The 17,424-nt window shown below is 55.9% G+C and overlaps 1 protein-coding gene across 2 annotated transcripts in view; it reads left to right on the top strand.

Annotated features, from left to right (window-relative positions):
- The window catches only part of Dagla (diacylglycerol lipase alpha), a 63,335-nt gene that overhangs the window by 10,219 nt on the left and 35,692 nt on the right, over window positions 1–17,424 (top strand). Inside the window, exon 3 of one of the 2 annotated variants that reach the window (XM_070032174.1) lies at window positions 115–377. The exons of the other annotated variant lie outside the window; for it this stretch is intronic. The gene's annotated coding sequence lies outside the window, so the exon portion shown is untranslated. The remainder of the gene's footprint in view (window positions 1–114; window positions 378–17,424) is intronic. 2 annotated transcript variants of the gene reach the window in all.

Raw genomic sequence — 17,424 nt, 5'->3', positions numbered from 1 at the left:
TATAAATTATAGGAGCCCTCTGAAGTTGTAATTGGAAATGGCAGCAACTGGAACGTTGAAAGAGGCCGGCCTCACTGGGCTGAGCACAGCTATTCTCTACTTCCTTTCAAAAAGGCACACAGAACTGGGGCTGGCTGTGAAGAAAGAATGTCCTGGACTAAACTGAGCTCCTGGTTCCTCCGCCCCAGATCCCACTTCCTGCCCCCCACTGTGCCGTTGGGCTTTGGAGGCGGCGGACCCCCAACCCGGGCTGCAGACTGCAGACAGAGCGGAGGCCGCTGGGAATGAACTTGGCTTTGCACAGCCAATGAGGTCAGCTCCAGCCCGCTGTCCCGGGGAGAACCACGCAGCACAGTTGTCTGCAGCCTGATCTCCAGGTGGGGAAGGCGGCCTGCCAGGGAGGGGAGGGAGGTGGAACAGACGTGGGCATGCGCTCTGATGGGGCATTAGGCCAGTCTGGCTTCCTGTCACAGCTCCTTCTATTGGTGGTGGTGAGTCCCTGAGCGAGTCATTTCAGTTCAGCTGCTGTCCCCACCTGCACAATGGGAATGGGGACACTGTACAGTCACTTGGCCAGCACTCCGCGTGGCGCTGTTTTGACTCTGGCATATTACAAAGGAAGCTACAGCTGAGGTCACACGGACTTCAGTCTGAACTTCTAACATGTGCTGGGGTTAGTTTGTTTCCTTCTTTCCTTCCTTTCTTCCTTTCTTCCTTCCTCTTTCTTTCTCTCTCCCTTTCTTCATTTCTCTTTCCTTCTTTCTTTTTCTTTCTTTCTCTCTCCTTCCCTTCTCTTCCCTCCTTCCCTCCTTCCTTCTTTCCTTCCTTCCTTTCTTCCTTTCTTTCTCTTCTTAGTCATGAGGCTTGAACTCAGGGCCTGGGCACTGTCCCTGAGCCTCTCTGTGCTCAAGGCTAGCACTCTACCACTTGAACCACAGCTCCACTTCCGGTTTTTGAGTGGTTAATTGGAGATAAGCGTCTTAAGGAGACTTTTTCTGCCCCAGCTGGCTTCAAACCATGATCCTTAGATCACAGCCCTCTGAATAGCTAGGATTATGGGTATGAGCCACGGGCACTTGGCCTGCCCTCCCTCCCTCCCTTCCTTGCTTCTTCCTCCCTCCCTTTCTCCCTCCTTCCCTTCCTCCCTCCCTCCCTTCCTTGCTTGCTTGCTTCCTTTCCTTCTTTCTTTTCCTCTTTCTTCCTCTCTTTCCTTCCTTTCCTTCTTCCTTCCTGTCTTTCTTCCTTTTTCTTTCTTTCTTTTCCTTTCTTTCTTTTTCTTTCTTTCTTCCTTCCTTTCATTCTTTCTTTCTTCCTTTCTTTCTTTTTTCTTTTTTTTTTTGGGGGGGGGTCCAGTCGTGGGGCCTGAACTCTGGGCCTGGGCACTGTCCCTCAGCTCTTCAGCTCAAGGCTAGTGCTCTACCACTTGAGCCACAGTGCCACTTCCAGCTTTTTTCTTTTTGCTTATGTGGTGCTGAGGAATCGAACCCAGGGCCTCAGGCATGCAAGGCAAGCGCTCTACCACTGAGCCACCTTCCCAGCCCCTCTTCCTTCCTTTCTTTCCTTATTTCTTCCTTCCATCTTTCTTTCTTCCTTCCTTCCTTCTTTCCTTCCTGTCTTTCTTCCTCTTTTTCTTTCTTTCTTCCTTCTTTTCCTTCCTTCCTTCTTCATTCTTTCCTTCCCTTCCTTCCTTCCTTCCTTCCTTCCTTCCTTCCTTCCTTCCTTCCTTCCTTCCTTCCTTCCTTCCTTCCTTCCTTCCTTATGCTAGTACTGGGGTTTGAACTCAGAGCCTGGATGTGGTTCCTAAGCTTTTTCACTCAAGGCTGGTGCTCTACCACTTGAGCCACACCTTCACTTCTGGCTTTTTGCTGGTTAATGGAGAGGACAGTCTCACAGACTTTCCCACCCAGTCTGGCTTCAAACTACAGTCTTTAGCTCTTAGCCTCCTAAGTAGCTAGTAGTAGCAGGAGCTACTAGCCAGGCTTGTGCCTGCATTTCTGAAAGGCAGTGGCTGCTGCTGACCCATGGACCATACCCTGAGAGGCAAGTGTATAGTATTTGATGTTTAGCACATGCTTGCAGTGATAAACCGTGCCCATTGACTGCATCTGCTCAGTACCAGCACCAGCCCAGGTACACACCTGGGTGCTACTCAACCTACAGCATCGCCCAGGAACAGACAAGAGATGCAAACTCTCCCTCATTCCCCATCCTGTTGGCTCTGAGAAGGAGCCCTGAGTCCACAATGTGCCCAGCCCTGGAAGCCAGGCTTTCTGAGAGCGCAGGTGGGAGCCATGGCCAGGTTCACCTCTGGAACAGGATAGTTGTTTTTGGTTTTGTTTTTTAAACCAGGCATTGGGCTTGAAGTCAAAGCCTAGGCCCTGTCCCTGGGCTTCTGCCTGTGCAGTTGAGTCTTCTGTTGAAGGCTAAGCATTTAGAGGCTATTGTGTCTGAAGCTTTGCCTTCTGGGACCTGCAGCGTACTTTGCAAAGTCTTCCTAAGTTATCTGTTACTTGTTGATCGGCTTAGTGTCCCATTCAAGTTCAAGTGTGAGTGTCACTGGGAATCACTTCCTTCCTGAGAGCTGTGGTGAAGATCAGAACCCCTACTCCCTGCTCCCCAACCTTGTGCATAAAGTTTGACCACTGCCAAGAAATACCCAGACTTTGGCTTGGTTCTGACATTGAATTCCAGAGCCCAGGCCTACCTGCAGGGAAGAAGGAAAAAGCCAGGGAGTTGAATGAATAAATTATAGTGATTCTACTATGAGGCATAAAGATGGTGATGGGGGGGGGGAGTTAATTTTAAACAAGGAAGGCATTTTTCTAGTTCTGGGGGGAGGGAGGGAAGTAGTAAAAATGGCTTGGACAGAGAAAGAAGAAAGACCTAGAAAAATGTGAATGGTTTTCCTAGAGAGATCTCAGGTGATGTCTGTGTTGCTCTTTTTTCTTTTGGTTTCTGTTTTCTAGCTAGAACCTCGTTTTGTAGTAAGAAGGGGGAAAAATGTAAGCATGAGTATGTCTGGTCCGGCATTGTGACATCACGGCCTGCGGCCTCTCGCAGCCTGAGGCAGGCCAGCCTCCTAGCCCGCTGCACTTGCAGGGCTGACCTTCAACTCTGTCTCTCACCTCCATACTGTCTCTTCTGCCTTTTCCTCTGTACAGATGACAAGGAGGGAAAAATCAAAGCAAGCTAGCAAGACCCTTGGAGGCAGAGTGCTCATTCCATCAAGGTGTCACTCCGATATCCAAACCTAAACTCCAGAGTCTAGGCTTGTAGGATGTGTTTTGGAGGTATTGGTGGATGAATGAGGCTGTCAAAGAACAGCACAAAGCCCCAAAGCTTTGTGACCTTGAGCGGGTCCTTATCTATAAACTGCTGGGGGATCTGGGAGGCCTGGACTCTGGTCTTCCCTGGTCTTTCTGGCTCTGACCTTCTGGGGAGTCGCTCACCTTCAGACACCTGCTACCCTGCCTGGTTTTCAGAGTAACTTCTGCTCACTGAGACCACCGCTTCTCTCTCCTCTGAGTGGCCACTGTGGCCAGGCCCTCCTGGCAAAGGCTTGAGCAGCAGGGACAGCCAGACTTCCGGGCTTATGGCAGGATGGAGACAGTGATTCTGGGATGTATGTATGACCCTGACAGCAGAGGGCTGGGCACCTGAGCCATCCTGGGCCTGAGGTTGCTCTCCCCCTCCCCCACTCCACTCTCCCACCCGCACCCCTCTGCGGCCTCCTGGTCAGGTGTCTGTCTTTCGTTCTTTCCTGGCCCAAGCTGCCTTGTGAGCTCCCGCCAGCCTTTGTGTCTGAGACCCCATTCCATCAGCCCCAGCAGCCTGGAGTCTCAGCCCTTTGCGCTACTGTTTTCCATTGAGTGCCTCTGTGGGGAGGGAGCGAGGGAGGGAGGATGGGAGAAATCCATTCAAGCATTTGTTTGAAAGACATTTAAGTAAACCCAGGAGATTTGTGTGGTCACATGTTTTCAGTCTTCTTTCAATAGAGCGGATGGGTTTCTGGATCTCTCCCACCACCCACTTCCTTGCCTGAGAAGTGCAAGAGGCCTGGGCTTCAGGAAGAATCACAGGGAGGGGAAAAGCCCAGCCCAATCCTGAAGATCAAAGCTGGTGAGGAGCTGAAGAAACGTGAGCATGAGCTCTGGCTGCCCAGACAGCACCAAGAGTGTGTACCTGCAATGCCAGAAAAGCACCCCACGGACCTCTGTGCACCCTAACCTGTTACCATCAGAGGCAGCCCAGAGCAGAAGTGGGGAGCTGTGGTGGTACTCAGCACCCAGGTCCAGGGCTGCAGCATGAGGCAGGCTTTTGTTGGCCAAGGGCCCTTTACATACCCTCACTGCCCACCTGACACTGGGGCAGGAAGGGGGTTATAGCTGGGGTGGAAGGAGGTGAGAGGGACGAGCCATCCTTGCCTTCCACTTGCTACACACCATGGTCAGCTCTGTTGTAGGTCTTCTCCGACAGTGTAGCTGAGCAGCCAGTGGGTCCCACCCTGGCATTGGAGCTCTGGCATTGGTCTCAGGCAATGGTGCTCCCAGTTCTGCTTTCCCACCCTGGTCTTTGACTTTGGAGCACCCCATTAACCTCACTCTCCTCACATATACGGTAGGAGGAATATGGAGTAATGGGAAGAAGGAGGGCAAAACCATTTCTAGGCCAATCCAGCCACAGCCACCAAAGACAGCAGTGTCTCTTCTGTACACCTCAGGCAGGGCGCAGGGAGCTGGCCAAGTGGCCGCTAGCACCAACCGGTCTGGCTGGTTTGCAGACCTGGCTATTTCTCCTATTTCTCCAGGGCCAGGATGTCTTGCTATGAAGCCTCATGCCTGTCTCTCTAGAGCCTTTCTTGCCGCTTTGTTGGTCCTGGCCTGGGCTTCGGACCCCTCTCCATCCTGTCCTTCTCTGGGTCCAAGACAATGTACAGTGGGGTGTTGGGTGCAGGCAGCACATAAGTCCTGGCCAGGGAGGGGGTGGGGTGTCTGTACCCTCATCTTCTGAGACCATGAGGGTACCAAAGCCCTGGAGGCCAGGGTGCCAGGCACCATGGGGTGCAGGGAGCTGGTAGGGGCTCTGGCTGGTGTGCTCATGGTCCCAGCTCCACTGTGACTTCTGTGTGCCCTCACCCGCCTGGCTCCCCTGTCAAGGAGCAGGAAATGGGGGTGGGGGAGCCCGGGTGTTCCTCTCGCCCCCTGCGGGAGGGGCTGGACGCCCCCTCGTAGGTGTCAGCGGTTGGTGCGGGTGCTGGGATTTCCCTGGCTGAGTCACCCTCGGCCTGGAGTTATTTGTGAAGGTGTCTGTGGTGACAGCGACTCACACAGAGTCCCGGGAGCGGGGCGAGCGGGGTGTTGGGCTCCACTTCCCTGGCAGGCTGTGGGCAGTCCCTCCACAAGCTCCCAGTACCCCTCACTCCACTGAGCCCGTCACCACCACGTCCCAGCCCAGGAGTGAGGGCCAGGGTCCCCAGCATGGCGGGCTGCTCCCACAGACCCCCTGGGCCAAATGCCTTCCCTCTTTGACTCCAGCCAGGAGGCTGAGGGGAATAGGGAAGCCATGGATGGGCTCCTGGAGGAAGAGGCACGTCACAGACTGGTGGCCCAAGCCAGGCCCCTGTGAGAGGCAGGAAGTGGGGTCAGCATGGCGACCTGGCCAGGGCCAAGGACCCCTGAGAGGAAGCGAAAACTGGAAGCTCCCCCTTCCCTCCCCCTCTCCCCCGTTCCCCTTCCCCAGCAAATCCACCCAGGTCTGTGTGCACCGGGGGCATGCAGGCGCAGTCTGTAGGACGTAGGACGGAGGTGTCGCAATCATGGCGTGGGGGGTGGGGGGGCGGAGGAGGACTTGCAGACAGAACTGGAGTGCTTGGTGGCTCCCTAGCAGGCCTGTGGGGGTGGCAGCAGCACTGCTGGGACAAGCTGGGGGTGGGGTGGGATGTGTAGTTCTGGGTGCCTGGCCCCAGAGTCTCTGCCTCCTCCCTGTTGCCAGTGAGAAGGGAGGGTGGCCCCCTGGTCCACTGGGTTGGATGGCAAGCCTCCCCGGGTGACATTTGCAACCCTGGCACGGTTTGGATGTGGCAGGCTAGCTTCTCAGCTTCTACCCCACCAGCCTGGCCTGGTGAGAAACGCTGCTGTTTCTCTTGGCCCAGCGCCAGGGGGCAGCTGCTGTGACCGTGACAGCAGGGTGTCTAAATGCCCGCCAGCACATCTGGCCAGCCGATTGTGCTCATTCCTCTGCTGCAGGCGGGTGTAGGGAAGGGTGTCCCGGGAAGGGAGCAGGGCTGGAAGGCCCTGCTCAGCCCTCTGAGCCCTGCCAGGTTCCAAGCTTGGCACACTGTATCAGGAGCACCAAGCCAGCAGCATGTGTGTGCCACAACGCAGTTGGGAGGGTGAGGAGATGTCTGATGAACTTTCCAAGACCCTTCCCACTGGGAAGGGCACTGTTTTCAAAGGAAATATATGGAGGCACTCAGTAGGGCTGAATGGCACCGAGGACAAGAGGAGAATCAAGTGGCCGAGGCTTTCTCTGGACCTGCGTTTCTTTTGCTTCTGGGAATGATCAGATGATGCCTGATAATGGCCAGAACTTCCCACGACTGGGAATACATAAACACACAATAAACAAATAGACAATAACAATATTATTATCCTTACTGTTTTCATGTTTAAGTTAGCATCGTTACTGTGGACTTGCGTGTCCCGAGCTGATTCCCTGGTCCCCCTCTGGTAGAAACAGGTCAGGCAGGGGCAGCCAGTGGGTCTGGGTGGGTAGGACAGGCCCTGGTCCCCCTCCGTGGCCTCTGCCGGCTTGGTTGAACCGCCCACTCCCATCTGCAGAGGGGCGGCGCCGTTGGCTGGGAGACCTCGAGTGAGGAGCGCGTGTTCTCCAAGCATCTTGCTCACAGCAGATGGCAGCCACAACTGCCTTTCTCCCTGCAGTTCCGGTGCACTCCCCTTCTCTTGCTCACCCCCTGGTTAACTTTGCCTTCTGTGTTTGGGAGACAAGGAGGCAGCCTGCAAGCCCCCAGAGCCTCGTCTGGTTGTGGTGAAGCGTGGTGTACATTGGGAGGACAGTTTCTAAAGGAGTGGGACCCTGGTACTTGGACCAGTTTCTTCAAGGGTGCTTAGTTACCCACTGGCCGACTCTGAGGCTCCATGACCTATGATATGAGCTAGGCAAGGAGGCTGGGCTGGGCCTCGATTGATATTTCTCATGCAGCTGCCAGGCACCAGGTGCTGTGTGAGGTGCCAGGGACAGGGAGATGCAATGTATGCAGCCCTGCCTTCTAGTGTGTGTGTGTGGGGGGGGCCTGGAATAGAAGACACTGATTGGTCCATCTGGAGTAGGGGCGGGGCTGGGGAACTGGTGTATTTGGGTTAAGCCTGGAAATGCTGAAGCGTTCCCATTGAAAAGGGCATCTTGGGCCAAGAACAGCCCGTGCAAAGGTACGGAGGCATGAAAGCGCTCTGCCTGCAGAGTACTCAGCTGTGGCACACGGTGGACATGCCATTCACGTTCCCTTCAGGACAAGCCCGGGTTAGGGTCATCTAAACACCGAAGACCCAGACAGGTCCCATGGCAGCCCAGGTTTTTCTCAGCTACAAGAGCTCTGGCCTGGGTTTTGGAGCAGCTCTGCCAGCTCTCCTTTTCCTCCTGGCTGGGTCTTGCAGGGGTGGGGAAGAGGAGAAGTATGCCTTGGAGGGCCACTCTTGGCCCCACATTCTGTCCCGGTTCTGCCAGCATCCACATAGTGGGTGCTTGTCTGCCAAACCCTGTGCCTTGGGCCCCACACAGGTGTCATTTCCACAACCCCGGCCCCAAAGACCCAGGCCTTACTCAGAGCACTAAGCCCAAGCAGACCAGCCAGCCCAACTCCTTGTTGGGTCCCTGGCTCTGTCATCTTCCTCTAAGCAAGGGTGTGATTGGTGAGGGAGGGGCAGGGCCAGGAGCCCAGGCCCTGGGCGTCTTCTCTCCTAGTCACTATCTGGCCCCTCTTTGGGCAGCGTGATGGGAAAGACCAGCACATTCTTCCCCAGGGAATCCCATCTCCCAGATGTGGCCAGATGTGATGGGTTCCAGTGGTGGCTGCATGCAGGACCGCCTGGGCACATGCCCTGTGCTACCTCAGCTGGCAGAGCAGAGGTCCCAGTGTTTGTTTTACCCAGCCCTACATCTGCTGTGTTTCTCACCCCTGCCTGACTATTTGCCAATGATTTGCCCTTCTGGAAGATGGGTGGAGCTAAGTGAGGATAGTAAGCAGGTGCCCCATTGCTTCCGGGCACCCAGCATTTCGGCAGGCTCCATACCTACTGCCCCATTAGTACTATGCCCACCCCCTACTCCCCACCCCACCCCCTTCATGGCCAGTAGGGCCTGCCCTCGCCCACATAGAGCATGTGACCTTGCAGTGCCCAGGCCTGGCATGCCTTTCATGCTTGAGCGGCAGCAGCAGCAGCAACAGCTGGACTGTCAGGAGCAGAGAGGCCCCCAGAGCCCCAGCCCATGGGGGTGAGAGGCGGCATCAATGGGACTTTTGTATGGCCAGGGCTGAGGACCACATGGCCCAAACCAGGAGCCCGAACAGACACATCTGCTCCTGGCTTTCCCAGAGCAGCCTGTGTACAGGCCCTGGTCCTTTCTCCCAGCAGGAGATCCTGCCTTGATTCAGCGCACCCCAGCCCTGACCTCCTTTTCAGATGAATTAGCCCCAAGAACTTAACACTTGAATTCCTCCGGTGCCAAACCTGCTTTTGAAAGCCTGGCCTTCCAGTACCTCTCCCATGGCTGGCAGCTCATCGCTGGTGACTCCTTGAGATCTCTGGTTGAAGGCAACAGATTAGGCAATAGCACCTGGAGAGATCTGGAAGCCCAGGGCCAAGAGGACGTGGGGGGGGGGGGGAAGGGGGACTGTTTCTCTCTCACAGCTGGGATCCAAGGTGTGGCTTGCATTAAGCAGACAAGGAGCTGAAGCCATTTCTCCCTGAAGCCATCCTGCCTGTAATCAGCCTCATAGGTGGCTCTGGTCCTATTAGAAAGGAATCTTTTTTTTTTTTAATTGTGCTAGTCCTGGGGCTTGAACTCAAGGCCTGGGCATTGTCCCTGGGCTTTCTTTCACGCAAGGCTAGCACTCTACCACTTGGGTGGCTTTGTTTGTTTTGGGGGATTGTGGGGGAGGGGGTTGGTAGTGTAGTGGAAATGTGTCTAACCGACTTTCCTGCCTGGGCTGGATTTGAACCACCATCGTGAGATCTCAGCCTCCTGAGTAGCTAGGATTACAGCCATGAGCCACCAGCACCCAGAAGGAGGGATCACTTCAGTACCACATTGGAGTGACACCCTGCCTTGCACAGTGACATTCGGCAAACCCAGGTCTATGGCCAGTGTCCCCTTCCCCGAGAGCCAGGGCTGCACCCTCCACGGATGAAGAGTTCTATAAACAGAGGGAGAGAACATGGTGACAGCCTTCCCTGATGGGCACTGTGGCAGGAGGCCGCATGGTCACTCCCAAGCTGGCCCGGCTGCATGGGCTGGGATTGAGGAGGCAGCCGGGCCTCGTGCCTTGGAAGAGACACCAGGTGCCCCCAAACCACCCCGGAGCAGAACAGCAGGACTTGGATGAAAGAGCGTTCTGGTCTCCCTTCTTCAAGTATGGGGGAGACACGGACTTGCATATAGATAGAGGGTCAGCCATTACCAAAGCCTCTTCAGGCCTTTCTTCCTCTGGCAGCACGAATGCTGCCCCACCCCCTCCCCCATGTGCCTCTCCCATACAGCTGGTATCCTTGCCATCCGTGGCAGGTAAGAGGAAACCCAACCTGGATGCATGTTGTTTATCCCCCTCTCTGGCAGGAACTGGGGTGCAGAGAGCCCCTACCTGTGAAGTGGCCGGCCAGCTTGCATTCTCTGACCCCCAAGCCCCACGCCTTTCCCACTCAGCTCCCGCATCAATGCTAATAAATAAGCACATTAATGCATAATGAATCCCACCTCCATCCCTCTGGCCTTTTCTCTCAGAGACGCCCTGAGCACTTCCCAGACGTGATTTCATGCATCCTGCCAGGACCCCAGGAGAGCTGCAAGGAGGGCTTGTTCAGTGCCGGGCTGGCACTGAACAGGCCGCAGGGACTTAAGACCAGCCTCCCCCCACCCAGGCTCAGCCCTGACACCTGCCTGCTGCCCTCCCTCCTTTGGCCCTCTGCCTCTGGGTAGGTGGTGCTTGAGCAAAGACTCCCCTGCTCTCCTCCCCTGGCCTCCTCAGGCTTGTGCAGGTGGGAGTGGGAGGTGGAGAAGCTGGGGGCCAATGGGGAGCTCAGGATCGACAGGAAGTGGCTGAGGCTTTCAAGCCTCTTGTTAAGAACCCTCCTGACAGCTGCTGGGCCTCACATGGGGTGGGGGGCAGCTGGAGGACAGGAGATTGGGATAGTGGGGAAGGAGATAGAGTGAGCACCCAGAAATCAGCCCCCACAAAACTTCCTCCCTTCCCTAGGGGTCAGGGAGGCAACAGGTGCTTCTCTTTCCTGGTCATTATATGGAGAAAGGATGAGGGCTTAGAACCTCACCCAGGTTCCATGGAATTGCTGAGGGGATAGGTCCAAGGATCTGCAAAAACAGAGCTCCTTGCCAAGTGCAAGTGGCTCATGCCTGTAATCCTAGCTACTCAGAAAGCTGAGATCTGAGGCCAGATCTGGGAAGGAAAGTTGGTGAGACTCTTATCTCCAATTAAACACCAGAAAAAGCCAGAAGTGGAGCTGTGGCTCAAAGTGGTAGAGTATGAACACTGAGCCAAAAAAGTTCAGTTCAAGACTGAGGAAACACACACACACACACACACACACACACACACACACACACACACACACACACGAGAGATCCTGATAAGGCTGGGCCACTATGGTGATTTCTGACCATCTACTCCTCCCCCCCCACCCCCGCCCCACCAAAGAGAACATGGCAGAGTCTCTGAGAAAGCCAGTAGTTTGCTCAGCCTCCATATTTTCTAGAAGCAGGAGGAACAAGCAAATCCTAGGAAGACCATCTGGTCAACCCATCACTCTCCATGGGAAGAACCCAGGCTCTCAGAGACAGTCTCTTCCTCCTTGCTTCCAGAGGTGGCTGCAGTCAAACTTGCTCAAATGCTTAGGACAGGGAGGTAGAGGGGAGCCTGGCTGGCCACTTCTGGGGAGACCTCAGGTCACAGGACCTGATTCCCAGTGTCACCACAGACCAATCCCCCAACACCCCTTTCTGCCAACATTGCCTCCTCCCAAAGATGAAGACACTGTGTTTATTCCCTCCCTGGCACCGGGTGCTGGCTGAGCACCAGTGCCTCTACTGCATAGCTGCTGCAGGGCAGGGCGGAGTTGGGCTTTGGATCTCAGCATCACATTGGGTGATGGGAAAAGAGCTGGAGGCTGGCAGGCCGGAGCCTTGGGCTCTGGGCTCTGCTCTGTACTGGCTCCTACATGTGATCTGACTCTACCCCTTGGGACTGTGTTCAGAAATGGTTGCCCCTCCAGCTGCGGAGACTTGGTGAACTTCTGCCACCCAGGTCATTGGCTAGGCTCTGGGGACACAAAAGGGAAGGCAACAAAAGAGACCTCTGCCCTGTGGAGCTACACCCTGATTGGGGGAGGAGGAACCACACAATTAACAAAGCAGAGTTAGTTAGATGGTGCAAAGTGCTGAGAGGAAAATGAAACAAGAGTCTCACCAAAGGGAGGGCAGTCCAATGAGGGGCCTCTGAGCTCGGAACTGAATGACAGCTGGGAGCCGGACTCAGACTTCTAGGGATGAAGTGGAATGTGGGGTGAAGGTAGAGACATTAAGAAAAGACACACTTGGCTTACTGAGGAGAGGGAGCAGGCTGTGTGCTTGGGAAAGAGGTGGGCGAGGGCAGAATGGAAGGAGGTGAGGGAAGGCAGCATAGGGACCCTCTTAAGCAAGCTTACGAGGGAAATTGCTTTGTGATGGACATTGTGGATGAGTGGAAATGGTGTGTGTATGGGGAGTGGATGTATGGGTGGATTGACGGAGGGATGGATAGAGCTTGAGTGACTGAATGGATGAATGGTTAAGTGGATAGTTAGGTAGATGGATGCTTGAATGGGTGGATGGATGGATGGATGGATGGATGGATGGATAAATAGGTAGGTAGGTAGGTAGGTAAGTGGATGGATGGATGGTTGGTTGGTTGACTGGCCAACAGATCCATTCTCTACTCACCCAATGGGGGCTTCCATTTGCTCAGATTGTCCTTTGCCATGGTCAGGTCATTCCCATGGTCAGGTGTGGGTTCCTGAAGAGCAAGGAATCAACTTTCAGGAGAAACATCTCCACCCCCAAGCATGTCAGGAGAACCCTCAGCTGTGGGAACTGAGCTCAGTGCCTAACCCTGAATGGGTACCTGAATGGTGTCCTGGCTGCTTGTGCACAGGCTAACCTAAGTCAAGACTCAGCTGAACTGGAACTCTTGGGGGAAACATGTTGCTTGGGAGGTAGAGCAGACAGCCCCAGGCGTCTGTTCCAAAGATGTCCCACCAGAATCGGGTCCCCTCTGTCATTCTGCTACCCATCACACAGGCCAGAAAGCCAGGGTTGCCCTTGACACTACCCTCCTCTGCCACTGTTAGGTCAGATGAATCTCACTCTGGGGCCTTCCACATCCCTCCAAGCTCAGGTCCAAGACCTGGCCCACAAGGACCTGCCCAGGCTGCTCTGTGAGGCTTCCAATTCCCTTTCTCTGCTCCTGGCCACTGGCCTGGGCTTGCTTCTGCCAGCCATGTCCTGTGAACAGGCACCTGTGGAGGTTCATCTTGTCCCTGTCATCCACTCCTGTGGCCCCTGTGCTCTGGCTCAGCTTCAGCCCCAAGACATGTGCCTTTACCTCCTTCTTCAGACTCCATTGGGAGCTTCTTCCATGACCATAGAATGCATCAGGAAATTTCCTTGTGGATGGAGATTAAGTGGAAATCTGTAGGCTCCATGGGACCTTTGGAGGCTGGTGTGGGGCTTTCTGTATTGCTACCTCCCAGGTTCCTGGCACAGAATAGGCCTGCTGATTGTCCAATGGGTACAGGATAGCTGCCTTTAGCCAGATTGCATCAGTGTTCAGATCACTCGGGCCCTGCCCCTGGAGCTCTTTCCTCTCCCAGCCGGCTCCTTATACCCCAAGTGTCCTTACACCCACCAGATCTGAGGACGACCCCTGCCCGGTGTTCCCAGGCCAGCCAGGCCCGGGGCTCGGGGCCTGGGTTGTCTTAGGCTCTCAGAAGCAGGCCAAGCCTTCTCATGGCCCCTGTCAACATAGAATGTGGCCCAGCAAGGCTCCCACAGTGGTGGCAAGTGTGGAAACCAGGTTGAAACAAGAATCCCAGAGGAATCTTGAGATGGAGAAGGCAGTGAGAGGGTTTAGGGTCCAGCGACTTTAGGGCCTTCGCCCCTGAGCAGGACTCTGGTGAGAGCCAGAGATGGGGGCTCTGGTGGGTGGTGGGCCGGCGGGGGGCACGGGGGTCCCAATGGTCAGTCAGCCATGTCTCTTTCCAGGCCTCTCAGGCTGGCCTAGTGCCCCGAGTCTTCTGTCTGTGAAGTGGGTAGGAATCCCTATGGGAAACTATTAGGGAACCACAGCACTGTCCCCCAGGACTGGAGTTTCTTTTTACTTCTGGGCCAAGGCCCTGCTCTGGTTGGGGCCAACTGACCAACTTTAAGGATGCCCTAGTCAGGCAGGATCCATTGGAAACAGGGAGGGAGGGGCCCCCAGGAGGCCTCAGAGCCCACGATTCTAGGTCATCTCCTGCACCATCCAGAGACAGGAGTGGTATTTATAGCTGCCAGCGGCCACTGAGGGTGGAGAAGTCAGCACGGGCTGTGACGCAGGCCAAGCCTCCCCTCCCCACCACCATCCCCCACTCCTGGGAGGTGGAGGGAGGGCTGTGCTTGCTGAGACAGCAGGCATTGTCTCATTGCTGCCCTGAGCCCCCGAGGAGATGAGGTGCCACTTTCAGCCTGGCAGGAGACTCGGCCTCCGTCGGTCTCGCCAGGACCTTGTCTGGCTTGCAAGCCCCAGGTGGGCTTCCCATTAGCACTGAGCGTCTGCCCTGCCTCCTCCTACGGCTGGCACGCAGGCCCCTTCTTTGCAAGGTTTGTCCCCTGGAGTTACGGCAGCCTGGCTGACCTCCCTGGGTCCAGAGGGGTCAGCACAGAGGCCGCCTCTTCCCACTGTGCGTGGTGGAGGGGCCGAGGGCACCAGCCCTCAACACCTGCCTCCGTCCTGCTGTGCCCTTGCTAAGTGCCAGCAGAGTGACACTGGGGCTAGAGAGGCTGGAGAGGCAGACCACAGGCTGATCCATGGAGGCTGGAGCTTGGGGACCTCTGGGGACAGTCACCTGAGCAGGGAGAACTCTTGAAGCAGAGGAAGAAATGCTCAAACACCTAGACAGTACTGGGGGCTGGGTTTTCCAGCTGGCAGAGCTGAGCCGGGTGTGCGTGGAGGGGTGCTGATGCTCGTGGCCGGACTCATGGGGGAGGCTGGTTGGTGAAGAGCTTTATGGCTAGTGGTTGAGAGCTTTAATTTTACTTAAGAGGCATTTAGGAGCCATAATACACTTTTGAAAAGGGGACTAATTTAATCAAGATTGTGTCCTTGTAGCGCACGCTCCCAAGCACCCTCTGTGTAGCAGAACCTGTTCTCGACACGCAGGGGCCCTTTTCACTTGCTTCGTCCTCACCGCAGCCCACCAGGGAGCCCCTGTTATCATCATCATCGTCATCGTCGTCGTCGTCATCATCATCATCATCATCATCATCATCCCGCTTACAGAACGAGGAAACGGTAGTTGACTCATCCAGGGAAGTGGTTACCTCCTGCCTTGTGCTTTGAAGTCACAGCCCAGTTCAGGGCTGAGGAAACAGAGGCCCCCCCCCCAGACCGGTGTCCAGGCTCAGCCCTGCCCTTCATGCCCAGCCCCTGCTCCGAGGCCCGTGTTACTCGTGCTTGGGTCCAGCTTTGTCCTGCTCACGGGTGGGAATGGGAGGTCTTAGGACTGCTGAGAGAGGCGTGGCTCAGGGTCAGTGGTTTTTAATCTGTGACCCCCATTTGTGCTTCCTGGCTCAGTCGAGAAGAGGAGACACCCGGGTCCCTGTGCAGAGCCCCAAAACCCTCACCTGTAAAACACAAGGCCAAAAGGGCCTGAGGGTTCATCCTGACAGTTGCTTTTGGCCACGAGGCTGTTGATTTCAAGACGGAGTGACCAGGAGCTAAAAGCAGTTCCAAATGACGTGGCCTTCAAGCCCCAGGGAGCCTTGTCTGCCCTGACCATCTCCCTTCCTCCAGGGCCCCCTCTCTGGGCATCAGAGCAAGGAGGGCCACCAAGGGGAGAAGACTGGCCATGGCCTGGGTGCTCTTGGTGGCAGCAGCTGTTACCTCCACCGCTGAGCTCCACGGTGGCCAGGAAATGCTGGCCCCTGGTGTGGCCTGCCGTGGCTCTGCAGACCTCCTCCCCTGGGAACGAGCTTGTGTTTCGCCGTCACTCGATCTCTGCTTGCTTTGGAGATGCCCAGGGAGTGGTTAAATGGAAACCCAATAGCCCGAGTGGCCAGCTCGTGCCCTAGATGGCTGCATTTCCCCCAAGGCGCCCGATCTGAGGACCTGGGGCCCACACCACCTCCATGGTCTGGAGGCTACGCCCCATCTTTGAGCAGCATGCACCCCAACAGGCCAGCTCCCAGGGGCAGCCTCAGCCTGAGGAGATGCAGCCAGGATATCACTCAGGGTATGTTGGGGGAGGGGATGGGGGGGTGGATCCCAAAGGGGAGGAGTCGTGCTAGGTGTGCCCACTTAGCACCTCATTAACAGCCTCATTAGGGGGCCCCTAATGAAGTGGAAGGTGCTAATCCCTCTTGGAGGTGTAACCGGAGGATGGCAGTGGTGGAGCTCTGGATCCAGCTGGGAGCTGCCTTAAAGGGAAGGGGATGAAAATCTGGGGAGCAAAGCAGATCCAAGCAGGACAGGCTGGAGGTGAAGCTAGACTGGACAGGGGGCTTGAGGGGTGGGTCATGAGTTTGGGCAGGGAAGGGGTCTGCAGTGGGACACCCTGAAACACACACACACTCTTTCTCTCTCTCTCTCTCTCTCTCTCTCTCTCTCTCTCTCTCTCTCTCTCTCTCTCACACACACACACACACACACACACACATCTCTGTGGAAACACAGGCCTTATATTATTGTGGGTGAAAGGTCTGTCCCATAAGAGTTGTTTCTCACCTCCTTGATTTGTGGGTTCAAGAAAGCAGAGCCCTCAGAGTGTTCGTTCCTTGGACATGGCAGAAGGTAGGGCAGGTGCAGGTAAGGGCAGGTTCAGAGCCACAGGGGTCACCAGGAGTCGGGCCAGGGCTTTCTGCTTGGAGAGCTGACCTAGATGGAGGAGAGGCAGCGCCCTGGCCATACCACAGGGCAAGGGGCTTGGTGGCATGAAGCAAACTGGGGAGATCTGATGGATAAGTCCCAACGGGAACCCTGCCCCGGCCCCAAGTTCCCTGGGCCGGGTTCTCTCTGTGCATGATTGTATTTGCTCCTCATGGTTCTCCTTCATCCCACTTTGAGGAAACAGAGCCTTGGAGAAGTGAGGGGAAACCGACACAGAGAAGTGATAGAACCCAAGAGTTCCTCTGCTGGGGGGCTGAACTAGCAGCCACCTTCTATGCACTTGGGAGAGGAAGGCATGGGGTCAAGAACCAGCAGAGGTATGCTAGAGCCTGAGGAAGGCGAGAAGACCCCTGGGTAAGATAGGAAAGACCCCGGCCAGGACATGTGCCTGCCTGCTTGCTTCTCTCCCCCATGGAGCAGACTGGCAGGAGTAGGCAGCCCAGAAGTACCTGCTGGGAGGTGGGAGGAAGGCTCAGGATCTGGGCTGCCACCCTGCTCACCTGGGCTGTCTGGGCCCCTCTAGGCCACCCAGGAAAATCAATGGTCTCTCTGCAATAAATGTTTCTCTCCTTGAAGGGAAGAGACAAAGCCAGGCCTGGTCATTGCTTGGAGGGCCTTCACTAGGAAACCTGTGCACTCGGGACTTGAGTCTCCAGAGGAGAGGCTGAGGAGGCTAGGGTAAGAGGAGGGCCTAGCCCGGGGGATGGCCCGGCTCCTCTCCCCCTGCCTCCCTCCGCATTCCCCAGCAGCCAGCCGCCCTTCCAGAACAGCCAGCAGGAAACGAAAGGCCCCAATTGATTCCTGGGGAGTTGGCTAGTGGCAGTGGCAGGGCCGGTGGCAGATGGCAAATTCTGCTCATTGTAGAGGACTGGAAAATAATTAGTGTGAGAAAGAGAAGCTTGGAGCCTGGTGATAAATGAGCCTGGGGAGGGCTCAAGGGGAGGGGCCGAGCTCTGGGGCTGTGGAGCCTCATGCCTGGCGCTGTGGCTTACCCTGGG

The sequence above is a fragment of the Dipodomys merriami genome, unplaced genomic scaffold (assembly GCF_024711535.1).
Source record: "Dipodomys merriami isolate MVZ:Mamm:240054 unplaced genomic scaffold, mDipMer1.0.p SCAF_21, whole genome shotgun sequence".
Taxonomy (NCBI): Eukaryota; Metazoa; Chordata; class Mammalia; order Rodentia; family Heteromyidae; genus Dipodomys; species Dipodomys merriami.
Note: the sequence above shows the minus strand (reverse complement) of the source record. Positions and strands in the feature narration are given on the sequence as shown.